We start from the raw sequence: 14,341 nt of genomic DNA, 5'->3' as shown, positions 1-14,341 counted from the left end.
AAAATGGCATTTACAAAATTGTATCAAACTACATAAAATACTTAGGGATATATTTAATGAGAGATTTGGAAGTCCAGGCTAAAAACCATAAAACACTGATGAGAAAAATTTTCAAATGATCTAAAATAAATGGGGAGATACAGCTTGTATAGGAATTGAAGAATCAATATAGTATTTTTCTTCCAAAATTGATGTGGTGGTGGTGTGCTGTGAAGATGATTCCAACTCATAGTGACCCTGCACAGGGTTTCCGAGGCTGTAAAGCTACAGGAGCAGAAAGCCTCATCTTTCTCCTGCAGAATGGCTGGTAGCTTCCAACTGCTGGTCTTGAGGTTAGCAGTTTGACTCGTAACTACTACGCTACCAGAGCTCCTTAAATTACCAGCAGGCTTTATGTAGAAAACAACAGTCTGAATCTAGATTCTATTTGTAAATGCAAAAGTCCTAGACTAATCAAAGCAACTTTGAAAAGGAAAACATGTAGATGCCTGGGTCTCACTCCCAAATAATGTGATTTCATTGGTCTCACACGTGCGGATGAGCTGGACCCATGCAGGATTTCCTGGTTCTTACCAACTCTGATTGATTGATGGTCTCAGCTGGCCACCTTACAGAATGCTCTGTTGCATGAGCACCTGACAGGAAGACCTACTTCAGATACTTCCTCCTCACTTGTATAGTCTTGGGGTCACCTTCATAATACAGTCAGCACAATGTCAGCACAAAAGGTGCTCATTAAATAGAAGTCGTTGTTAGGTGCCATTGAGTTGGTTCCAACACATAGCAACTCTCCATACAGCAGAACAAACACTGTCTGGCTCTGCGCCATCCTCACGATGGTTGCCATGATTCAGCTCATTCATTGTTGCAGCCATTCTGTCAATCCATCTCTTTGAGGGTCTTCCTCTTTGTTGCTGACCCTCTACTTCAAGCATGATGATCCTCTCCAAGGACTGGTACCTCCCGACAACATGTCCAAAGTACATGAGATGATGTCTCGCCAGCCTTCTAAAAAGCATTCTAGCTGTACTTCTTCTAAGATATTTTTTTTCATTCAGCCAGTCCATGATATATACAATATTCTTCAATATCACAATTCTAAAGTATCCATCTTCTTTGGTTTTCCTTGTTCATTTTCCATCTTTCCCAGGCAGATGAGACAATTGAAAACAACCATGGCTTGGGTCAGACACACCTTAGTCCCTCAAAGTGGTCTCTTTGCTCTTTAGTACTTTAAAAAGGTCTTTTGCAGAAGATTTGCCTAAAGCAATATGTCATTTGATTTCTTGACTGCTGTTTCCATGGGCATTGATGGTGGATCCAAGTAAAATGAAATCTTTGACAACTTTAATCTTTTCTATTTATCATGATGTTGCTTATTGGTCCAGTTGTGAGGATTTCTGTTTCCTTATGCTGAGATGTCAGCTTGAGGACTAGGGTGTGCCTGACCCAGGCCATTGTGTTTTCAATAGCCTCATATGGATGCGAAAGCTGGACAGTGAATAAGGAGGATTGTAGAAGAATTGATACCTTTGAGTTGTGGTGTTGGAGGAGAATACTGAAAGTGCCAGGGACTGCCAAAAGAACCAATAGATCTGTTTTGGAAGAAGTGCAGCCAGAGTGCTCCTTGGAGGCCAGGATGGCTAAGCTTCGTCTCTCCTACTTTGGACATATTGTCCGGAGGAAACAATTGTTGGAGAAGGAGGTCATGCTGGGTAGGGTGGAGGGTCAGAGAAAAAGAGGAAGACCCCCAACGAGATGGATCAGCCAGGTGGCATCATTGATGGACTCAAGTGTGGCAGCGGTAGTGAGGTTGGCCCAGGATCGGACATTGTTTCGTTCTGCTGTGCATGGGGTCGCTATGAGTTGGTTCCGACTCAATGGCACCTGACAACAACAACAACAATGCTGAGGTATAATCCATACTTAAAGCTTTAGTCTTTGTCTTCATCAGTAAGTGCTGTCAGTAAGAAGCCATTGTTGTTGTTAAGTGCCATCAAGTCAGTTCTGACTCAGGGTTTCCAAAGAGTAGCTGATGAATTTGAACCACCGACCTTGTGGTTAGCTGTCCAATGCTTACCCTACAACGCCACACTCAGGACTCTGGCAATTTGATAGGTATTAAGGCCACATCTGCTCTACTTCAAGTTTCATGTTCTTTCCACGATACCATTCTGACTTCCAGGCTGAGCAAATATGGTAATAAAAAAGGGGAAGCAGAAGTTCTGGTATTACTTAGCCAAGAGTCCCAGTGCTCAGGTAGCAGTGTTGTTTATTCACTTTAAGCTTCCTCTGTTTACATGATGTCAAATTTGGAGTGTATCAACCCAGAGCCATTTAGTGAATTCCTATCCATTTCTTGCTTTCTTCTGTCCACCAACACATTACCCAGTAGCAGGACTGTGGATGTCCTGCAGCCAATCCAACATATGTGTAAGACTTGAAACACAAATGTTGTCAAGTTCTCCTCTAATTGCTTCCTCAGAAATAAAGATATTAGTTTTAGGGTCCATGTGATAACAACTGGCAAGAGCGGAGTTTTCCACATGTGTATCCACTTTGAGCCCTGGCTCCCTCATTCTGTGTGGTGTCTCCTTTATATTGGGTAGGGCAGTGGCTGGAGGGATCTTCCCTTCTCTCCCTCCCCTCTTACCTGTCCCAACAGTAAGAAGATGGCAGACTCTGTCTCTACCTCGACAAGTTAGACAATTCTGGCTGAGGCTGCTGCCCAGATTGCACCTCTGGCCACATTGCACCTCCCACCTGACTTTCTCAAAAGCAAAAGAGCGAGGAGCTGAGAAAAGCCAATGAGAAGAAACCTAGGGGAAGACCAAGAAGTAACAAGGCTAGCTCCCCATGCCATGGATGTACCCACGTTTACCTCCTTCTCCCACCCTAGCCTGGCCCCCTGGGCATGCTAACTCCAGAGATGGAAATGTCATGTTAGGCACTCTTGGTCTCAGTTCCCAGTCTGGAAGAGACTAAAAGGCGTTGGTTCAGAGCAGCAGAAACTTTGAGACAAGTTGCAGATTCCATTCCGGACAGTCATTTTCTTTTCTCTCCTCCCTGCTCCCTCAGGCTCTTTACAAATCAAGGCTCCTAACAGCTGTCCTGTCAAGGGAGGGGCGGAGAGAAGGCTCAGATGTCTTTGGCCTTGGCAGGGCAGCAGCTCTAGACTGCTTGGTGACCTATATCTACTTGGTCAGAATGATCTGACCTGCAGAAGCTTCTTTGGACAGAATAAACTACTTCCCCTAAAGGGTGGTGGTGGCTGTGTGCCGTGGAGTAGGTTCCGACTCATAGCGACCCTGTACAGGGTTTCCGAGGCTGTAAATCTTTACGGGAGCAGAAAGCCTCATCTTTCTCCCACAGAACAGCTGGTAGTTTCAAACTGTTGACCTTGTGGTTCATAACCCGATTCATAACCACTACACTACCAGAGTTCCTTCTCCTAAAGGGTAGTATAGGGAAGAAAAACTATCAGATATAAAAGAGCATGATATAAGATATAAAAATTAATTTTTAATTCCTTGACCATTTGAAAAAGCTTGCATACTCAGGAAATTATTCCTCTTTGAAGTGAGAACATAAACTTAATTATTCCATTCAGTGATTCATTATGTTTCTGTGACAATGTCTAATCATTTACTAAGCAGGAGGCCCTGTCAGGTGATATGGGGGTGGGGGGTGGGGCAGGGGGGAGAGATACAAATGTAACACAGGTGTCCGCAGGAATTCTTGTATCACTGAAAGTCTGGGAAGGTTAAATTGAGTCCATTCCTTTTCTATCCTCTGAAAGTCAAAATTTCTAGGAAACTCTAAACACTCTAGCAAGTTCCAGGGGGCTTGTGTTCTGGAGGTCAGATCTTTGCCCCCAGGTGGGTCTGCAGCTCTGTTCCATTCCTCGTTTCATCAGGAAACTCTGCCTCTTCTTTCCCTTCCACAAAACTTCAGTAGCTCTGAGCACTTATAACTGTCACAGAACTCATGAAGAAGTAGGAAGATTGAAGAGAAATTCATATTTAAAAATGTAAACAACATCAGATTGTTTATTTGACATCCTGTTCTCAGAATGTCCTCCGGGACTTTAACTCTGGTCAAAATTAAAGAACAGGTACTGGACTTCTGTTCTCACAAAAATATAATATAAACCTTGAGGAAAAGGTAAATGAAGCAACTGCTTTCAAGTACTGGATAAAAAACACTATAGAGCTATTATTTCTGAGAATATAAGGTGAGTTCTACATACATCAAGGCTTTCTGCTTGGGAAGACTTTTCATAACATGGCAGAGGGAAGTAGTGTCCAAAAACAGCAACTTGCCACTTACTGGGAAGAAGAAACCAAGAGTGGAATTCAGGGCTATTGGAGTTCATTGCAGAAAGGACTGGAAAACCTGCACATAGAAGAAGCTCCAGAAATCTGCACAAAGATTTTCTTGAGGCTTGGCCTCATCTGTGCATTTTTAGGGCAAAACTCCGCCAGGTCTGGCAGAGAACAGCTACTGAGGGACTGTAAGATGAATGGAAACTTTGGAAGGCACACAATGCTGGAAAATATTGAAGACTTGCCCAACCAGGGTAGAGGGACCTTACTTAACATACTGGTGATTTAGTTAAGGCCTTAGAAAGGCCCAGGGTAAAGGCTACTGTAAATCTTTTCTCACAAAGCCTATTAACAAGACTTGAAAGGCTAAGATCAATTCACAAACTAACTGCCTTTTGTAACAGAGCTAAACATTCTTTAAGGGAAGTCAGAAATACAGATTCTCAACAATGGAACATTCCCCCTATTCTGCAAATGATCCAAAATAACTAGACATTGAAGAAACAGGAAAATACGATATAACTAAGAGGAAAAAAGTAAATGGAAATAAAGCCAGAGATGGAATCAGTGTTGTAATTGGTGGTGGTCGTGTGCTGTGGAATCGGTTTTGACTCAGACTGTCCCTGTATAGGGTTTCCAAGGCTGCACATCTTTATGGGACAGAAAAAATGTCATCTTTCTCTCACAGAGCTGCTGGTAGATTCTAACTGCTGACCTTGTAGTTATCAGCCAACTCATAACCCACTAAGCTTAGTAGAGCTCCTTATGTTGTAATTAGCAGATAATTATTCTAAAACTGTTATTAGTGTAAGAATTTAAAGGAATATAATGAATTAACAGGGAATCACAGCACAAAAATGAAAACTTAATAGTAGATTAACAACATACTGTTGTTGTTAAGTGCCAGCGAGTTGGCTCTGACTCATAACAACCTTGGTTAGGGTTTCCAAGGAGTGGCTGGTGAGTTTGAACTGTTGACCTTGCCGTTCAAACTGACTTGCAGTCCGGTGCTTATCCTACAGCACCACATCAGGTCTGCAGCAGTATGTGAGACACAGGAAAGACAAAGACCACTGAAGTTGAAGACACAGGAAGAGAAACTACTCAAAATGAAACACAGACCCTGTGTGGCAATATTAATTAGTCTGTTGTTAAGTGTCACCAAGTGGGTCCCAACTCATAGAGACCCTATATAAGGTTTCTGAGATTGTAAATTTTTGTGAGAGTAGAAAGCCTCATCTTTCTTCCTTGATGACTGGTGGCCTCAAACCACTAACCTATGGTTCACAATTCAGTGCTTATCCTATAGAGCTACCACATTCCCTATTAACTCTAACATGTATGTATTTGGAGTCTCAGAAGTATTGGGGAAAATGTTTTTCTACAGTAAAAGATTTCAAGCTTTAGTAGCCAATCCCCCACCACCACCTAAATTTGATGAAAAATATCAATCCACCTATCCAAGAGTCTAAACAACCCTCAAACAGTATAAGCATGAAGAATTCCACCTGAGGACAACATAGTAAAATAAATAAAAACCACAAGTAAAGGGATAATCATAGAGCATCCAAAGAGAGAAAGACACATTGCCAATGGAAGACCATAATATAAACTCTTTGATCAGAAACAATACAACCTCAAAGATAACAGAATAACATCTTCAAAGCACTGGGTGGGGGAGGGGAGGAGTCAATCTAGAATTCTACATTCAGCAAAAATGTCCTTCATAAAGGAACGCAAAATAATGACACATTCAGATAGTGTGTGTGACGATTCCTGACAAACCTGCATTACTGTACAAGAATGGTAAAATAAAGGAAGTCATTCCGAGTGAAAGCCAATTGGAAATGCAGATTTATAGAAACAAATGAAGAGCCCCAGAAATGATAATATGTGGGTAAAACGAACGATAATTGTTTTCATTGTTTAATTTCTTTAAAAAAGGGAGCTCTAGCTCTGGTAGTATAGTGGTTATGAGTCAGGCTGCTAATCTCAAGGTCAGCATTCAAAACTACCAGCAGTTCCATGGGAGAAAGATGAGGCTTTCTGCTCCTGTGAAGATTTACAGCCTCAGAAACTCTATACAGGGTCACTATGAGTCAGAACCGACTCCACAGCACATTACCACCACCACCAATTTCTTTAAAAGATAATGGACTATTTATGAGGGTCAGTCCAAAAGTATTGCTACAAAATCATAGAAACCTTTATTAAACAGAAGTGTCAAAATGTGAGGCTATTGTCTCTTGACAACATCCATCTATGTCTCTCTAACCCTTCCCCAAAGAATCCTGTGCTCTTTGATTTATAGCACATCAAAACAACAGTTTGGCATCCTCAAGGGACTCAAATTGTGTTCTTTTTCAATGTTCTTTGAGTTTGGAGAATAAAAAAGTCTGAAGGGGCAAGATTAGGGCAGTAGGGTGAATGGGGTAAGGTTTCCCAATGAAACCCTGTTAACACAGCTCTTGGTACACGTAGACTGAGCAGCTGAATTGTTGTGATGGGAAAAAATTCCTCAGTACGACTTTCTGGTCTTTTCTCACTAATGCGGTTTTTATATTTTCATAAAATTTCTTCAGAATAAGTGCACATTGTCGTCCTATGTTCTTTGAGAAAATCTATCAAGATTACCTCTTTGGGTTATTAAAAATGTCAACATAACCTTCTGAGTTGACCTCTCTGCTTTTAATTCAACTGGCCAGCAAATACTCTCAGAAGCCATTGATTGTTTTGATTGGATCTTTTGCTTTAAAGACATCCTAATGACTCCACGGTACATAACAACAACAACAACGAGTCTAAGTGGGGCAATGCAGGATAATGCACTGGCCGCATGATGAATTTGAACCATAAGGTAGGCAGTTCAAAACCCACCAATCGCTCCTCAGAAACCCTAGACTGGGTTGCTGTGAGTTGGAACCGACTTGACGGCATTAACACCACCAAAAATGAGTCCTGGTGTAATGCTGTAGGATAAGCACTGGACTGCTAGCCTCGAAGCTGGCTATTCAAACCCACCAGCCACTCCTCAGAAAACCTATACAGTGTTGATAGGAGTCAGAAGCAACTTGACAGCACTTAACAACAACAAATGTGTCTGAGATATTACTGAGAGAACTTGTCTGCAGCTATCCAAGGAAGGCTGAGAGATATGTTTGAACACATTATGTTTGTAGTAAAACTGTGTGCATGCAGGAACTAGAACTCTAGTAGCAGCAATACATTTTTTTTTTAATGTTTTATTGTGAATTGTGTGATAGTCTATATGGGAGAACATCAGCTTTACATTCATTCTATCATCCATGATTTCGTTGGCATAGTTATCATCCTGTCCATGCACCCAACCAAGGGGGTGTACCCTGTAAACCTGCACCCCTCCCCCCCACCACCACCACAGTCCTCAGCTCCTTTCCATCTCCTGATCCCGAGGCCCCAGCCCCACCATCTCTTGACGTTGTCTTCTCTGCCTCCATCCCAGGCCTCACTGCCTCTCTGGGTAGGATTCCGCTCTTCGCTCTTCTCCATTGATGGTCAGCAGCAATACTTTTTGATATACCCTTATAGAGCCAAAAATAATTATATATTGTGAACTTCATAACATGTGAAAAATTAAAATATATGTTATTCTAAAAAGCTTAACGAACACACAATAAATATCACAATGGATGGGAAAGTTATAAATAAAAATAATGTTGTGAAAGTCTTACATTATATGCAAATCACTCTAAGTATTACTTTAAATAAATTAACATGTTGTTGTTAGGTGCTATTGAGTCTATATCAACTCATAGTCTGCACAACAGAATGAAACACTGCCTGAATCTGGGCCAACCTCACTATTGTTGCCACACTTGAGCCCATTGATGCTGCCATTTTGCCAATCCATCTTGCTGGGGGTCTTCCTCTTTTTCTCTCACCTTCCACCTTACCAAACATGATATCCTTATCCAGTGACTGGTCCCTCCTGACAATATGTCCAAAGTATGAGAGATGAACTTTGGCCATTGTGGCCTCCAAGGAGCACTCTGAATGCATTTCTTCCAACACAGATCTGTTTGTTTGTTCTTTTGACAGCCCATGCCACTTTCAGTATTCTCCTCCAACACCGTAATTCAAAAGCATCAATTCTTCTACGATTTCCCTTATTCACTGTCCAGCTTTCACATCCGTATGAGGTTATTGAAAACACCATGGCTTGGGTCAGGCGCACCTTAGTCCTCAAGCTGACATCTCTGCTCTTCAACACTTCTAAAAGATGTTGTGCAGCAGATTTGCCTAATGCAATAAGTACATCATTTGATTAGGGATGCATATTTCAGTCCCCATTTTAACAAAGAGAGGTCACTTAAAAAGTAAGAAAAGATATAGCTTAGAATTGCAAAAAAATTTACTGGATTTATTCAAAGGAGGAGAAATAAAGACAAAAACACAAATGTAATAAGAAACAAATGACAACATGTAACTGTTATGTTAAATATGTGAAATTATAATGATGCAAAATCTCTGTTCAAGGCAGAGATTGGCAGACTGGATAAAAAAACCAGACCCAACTTTTTGTTATTTACAAAAGGCATACTGTATATACCATGTTATCACTAATCATAAAGCGCTGGAATGACTGTGTTTATATAAGGCAAAGCAGGTTTTGTGACAAGAAGTTTTACCAGAGATAAAGAGGCACATTTCATGACGGTGCCAGACTGAAGACTTTGCCCCTACACCAGGGAACAAGATAGCGATGACTTCTCTTATAATTTCTTGTCAATGTTGGATGCAGGAAGACAAGGGGGGAAATTAACACCGAAATTAGAAGAATTTGTTGTTGTTGTGAAGTGCCATCGAGTTGTTTCTAACCCATAGTGACCCTGTATAGGGTTTCTGAGGAGCAGTTGGTGTGCTTGAACTGCCGACCTTGTAGTTCAAATGGCTCTGCAGTCTGGCGCATTAACCCACAGTGCCACACCAGGAGTCCAGAAAGAATAATAAAGCCGTCTTTATTCACAGAAGACATGATGGTGTACTCAGAGAATCCTAATGAACCTACAAAAACAATACTGCTAGGAAAGAATACATATTGTATAATTCCATTTATGTAAAGGTCGACAATAGCAGAAATAATCTATAGAGACAAAAATTATAAAATTGTTCGCCAAAAGGATGCAACAATAACTGGAAAGTGTCATGTGGAAATATTCTGGGCGTAGTGGCTGTGTTCTGTATTTTGACAAGAGCTGTGGGTTGTATGGGTGAATGCATTTGTCAAAGCTCATCAAACCTCACACTGAACATCTGTGCATTTCATAGCATGTAAGGCATACTTCAATTATTAAAGAGAGAAAGAGAAACAGGTACTTTGAAAGCTGTCATTCCTGTGTTCTCTGCCCTAGAATCATCTTTTTAATATGACAAGCCTACTGGAGATGTATTCTTTCACAAAAATGAGGGATAATCAAGAATAAGGAGAATAATAAGTTTGTAAAATTTGTTTACAACTCAAGGAGAAGGGGGGAAAAATTAAAGATGAGAGAAAAAAATTATCTCTGGATAATTGTCATGCCCAAATGGCCTACTGATGAATTATGCCAAGCATTTATGAAAGAAATCACAAAAATTCTACACGAAGTCTTTTCAGAAAATCGAAGAAGAGATAATATTTATAAGCTCATTCTGTGAGACCCAAACCACCCTGTTACAAAAAAAACAACAAAAAAAAACAGAGAAAGGCTTTACAATAAAAGATATTACAGGTTATGTTCCTCATGACCCTAGATGTAAAACTTTTCAATTATTTTTAAAGAAAATTGAATTTAACAAGACTATAACAAGGATTATCTACTGAACTTTATCGCAGAAAAAAAAATGTATTGACATTTGGAAATCAATCAATTTATTTTACCATATTAGCAGGCTAAGAAAGGAAAACTATATTATCCAAATTAATTAAGAAAAATCACTTGACAAATTCAGAATTGATTTCTGATAGAAACGCTAAGCAAACCAGGAATATAACAGGATTTTCCCAACCTGATATAAGGTATCTACAAGAAGCCAGCAGCTGACATTATGTTTAATGGTAAAATACTGAATGCTTTCAGTTTAAGATGAGAAATAAGATTACCTGCTATCACTTCTTCTATTCAGCATTATACTTCATTACATTGTATGCAGTTTAATATGATAAATAAAAAAGCTTACGTTTGGAAAGGAAGAATTAGAACTGCCTTTTTTTCTCAGATTACATGATCTATGTAGAAACTTATACAGAAACTATTTAAAAAGATACTAGAATTTATAAGGGAGTGCTGGTGTGGTGCTGTAGGATAAGCACTAGACTGCTAACCACCAAGGTCAGTGGTTTAAACCTATCAGCCACTACTTGGAAACCCTATACAGTGTTCCTATGAATCAGAACGGACTTGACAGCATTTAACAACTGAACTTAAAAGTAGGTGATCAAAGTTGCAGTATGTAAAATAATTAAACAAACCCAATGGTATTCCTATATGTTAGTAATATTTTGATAAACAATTAGGAATAAAAATAAACATTTACAATAGCATCAAAATAGAAAAAACTCTTGGAGATAACTGGCAAAATATGTGCAGGATGGGTATACTGCTAACTACTAGGAGAAAGTAAAGAAGACCTCAATAAACAGAGAGATGTATCATGTTTATGGAGGTGGTGTTGTTAAGTGCAGTTCAGTTGGTTCTGACTCATAGCAACCCTGTATAGTATTTCTAAGGCGTAGCTGGTGAGCTTGAACCATGGATCTTGTGGTTTAAATTGACCTTGTGGTTCAGTGCTTTATCCTACAGCACCACACCAGGATTCCATTGCTTATGGAATGGACGATTCAATATTAAGATGTCAATTCTCTTGGGACAGAGGTAAATAATGATGTATGCACAACCTTGGGACAACAGGGCTCTGAGATACAGGGATTGAGGCAGGGTTGGAATGGGGAAAAGGGGGGAAATAATGTTACGATGCTTGGCTGTCTTTTGAATCTTGGTTTCCCTGGCATACCATTGTGAAATAGACACTTGAGGAAGATAGAAAGGAATAGCCAGAAATATTACCATAGAAAGTGTGTAAGTCCGTCTTCTGCCTATAACTGATCGGAATACCTAAAATGTGGCTACAGCATGCCCAGTGAAGGAGGCTTCCTGCAGAGCCTCTGCATTGCATAAGACCATAGTTGGAATCCTGAACCCCATCCAGAATCTTCCGAGGTGGGAATTTTCTACTTGAAAGGACAAGCAGACCAGCCTGGAGTGGCTAGAAGAACAGAGGATACTTCTTGAAAGAAAGAAAGACAGGGAAAATACAAAACAATAACAGCAGTCCTACTGATTACTACAAGAACAAGCAAGTTGCCAGCCCAGGAGACATCAAGGCAAGTGGCCGGGTCCCCTCAGGGCAAAGCCCCTTCCAAGACTAAAACTCAGTGGGAATACACGAGCAGACATGTGCTCTGACTGGTGACCATGTTGGTCACCGATAAGGGGAAGTGAGGGAAAAAGAGCAATGAAGCTGTGAGCTAAGTCCAACCACGTTCAATAGACTCCTGTGAGCCCAGGTGGAGACCTGGTTGGCCATCAGTTTGGCAAGACCTGGGGATTCCTAGGCCCTCAGTGACATAGCCACAGAGGACTAGAGTGGAGAGTGAAGCGTCCAGCTGATAAGAAGAGGGGGCATATGCACAAGAACACCCACACTTTCAGATAATACCCACTTGACCTGGAATTAATAGCTGGATCATCAGAGCTCAAGTAGAAGAAGAAAGAAGGGGGGGGTAGGGGTGGAAAGTAATCTGATACAATTTGATGAACTTAACCTACACCTATGGATGCAGTAGCTCCAAAGAGGGAATAAATCTTTACAGCAAGGGTCATTCTCACCCCCTCAATACACAGGGTACACAGAGATGGGCAACTTGGACATTGGCTACCCAAAATGGGGGCTACAAAGGCAAGAAGTGACTGGCTTGCAAATTTTCAAGAGGGAACCTAGTTCCAGAGGGCACAGAGGAAGGTGGAATCTCCACTGAGTAGTATCCAATCTGTCTGGACAGGGCTGATGAAAGGAGATGGGGATAGCACTCTTGTGACACAATAGTGAATAATTACTACCAGGACTGACTGTGAGGATTGGACAGACATTTTGTAGCAAAAGGAAGGAAGTGGTTGACTTTGCAGTCCAGGAGCGGAGGTCCCTGGGACCATCAAGGGAGAAAAGCAGAGTGCAGGACCCTACCCAGAGAAACAGTGACACCAGAGATGGAGGCAGAGACAATGACATGGAGATATGGAGCGGCTGGAAACTCTAGACTCAGAGAGGGAGAGGGGCTGTGTGCTGACGACTGGGGGAGGTGTGGGAGGGGGTCAGGCTTGCAGGATATACCATTTGATTGGTAGATGATGCATGGAGGTGATTGTAATCATGGCAATGAAACGATATACAATAGGATGGATGTAAAGCTAGTGTTCTCCCATGTAAACTATCACATAATTCACAATATAACATTTTTTTAAAATGTCAGTTCTCCCCAGATTTAATACAATAAGGACTTGATCCTAGCGTTTTTATGGAAATGAATATAATAACCAAATCATTTTTTTTTCCAACAAAATCTGGAGAATTTACATTATCTGATTATGAGACTTACAAAGAAATAGTAATCAAGAGGCCATAGTGCTGGCATAAAGATAAACATGTCAATAGATCAGAAGAGAGTCCAGAAATAGATCCATACTTACATTGCCAATTGAGTTTCAACAAATGTGTCAAGACAATTCAATGAGGAAAGAATAATCTTTTCAAAAGACCATATATTGACATTGTTCTTTGTTGTTAGTACCGTCAAGTCAGTTCTGACTCATAGTGACCCTGTATGGAGTTTCCAAGGAGTGGCTAGTGAGTTTGAACTACCTTCAAACAGACCTTGCAGTCCAGTGCTTATCCTAAAGTGCTATACCAGGAATTCATATATTGACATAACCAGACGGAAAAGAAAAATGAACCCCAATCCTCATGAAACACTAAAAATGGAGCATAGTTCTAACTATAAGGAGTTAAAACTATAAAATAGATGGAGCTCGAAGATATTATGCTGAGCGAAATAAGCCAATCACAAAAGGACAAATATTGTATGATCTCACTTATATGAAAAGATAAGAAAAGGCAAATGTATAGAGACCAAAGTTAGTGGTTTCAGAGGCACGAGGGAAGGGCATAAAGGGGAGTTAAGAGTGATGGAAGATCACGTTGATTTAGGGTTATTGTTAAGGGCCATCAAGTTGGTTACGACTCATAATGACACTGTATAGGGTTTCCAAGGAGCAGCTGGTGAGCTTGAACCACCGATCTTGCAATTCAAACCAACTTTGCAGTCCAGCACATTATCCTGAAGCACCAAACCAGGACTCCCTTGATTAAGGGTAGGGTTGCACAACTTTGATTGTAATTGCTATCAAAAAGTTATACACCTGTAAAAACTCAAATTGGCATAGTGAGTGGTAGATATATTTAAAAAAACAACAAATTTAGAAGTAGGTGCTGAAGCTGCTTACGCACAACCAAGCACCTCATGTGACCTGATTACTTGGTTTGGAAGTCTTGGGTCATGCTTTCATGGGTCATCTCAATTACTTGGCTGAAGAATGTGCTTAGTGATTCTGTTCTACCTCATAGTTCTTTGCGTAATTCCTGAGGTCTTAAAAGCTTACAAATTGCCACCACTCATCTGTCAGTTTGTCAAACTGTGGTGACTTGTGAGTTGCTATGATTCTGGAAGCTATACCACGGGTATTTTAAGTACCAGCTGGGACACCCACGGTGAACAGGTTTCAGATGAGCTTCCAGATGAAGACTGACTAGGAAGAAGGAGTGACAGACTACTTCTTAATATTTAGTCACTGAAACTTTATGAATAGCAGAGAAACACTGTCAGATATAGTGCTGGAAAATTAGCCTCTCAGATTGGAAGGCACTCAAAATACAACTGGGGA

Source organism: Chrysochloris asiatica, unplaced genomic scaffold (genome assembly GCF_000296735.1).
Source record: "Chrysochloris asiatica unplaced genomic scaffold, ChrAsi1.0 scaffold00049, whole genome shotgun sequence".
Lineage (NCBI taxonomy): Eukaryota > Metazoa > Chordata > Mammalia > Afrosoricida > Chrysochloridae > Chrysochloris > Chrysochloris asiatica.
This window is presented reverse-complemented; position numbering follows the sequence as displayed.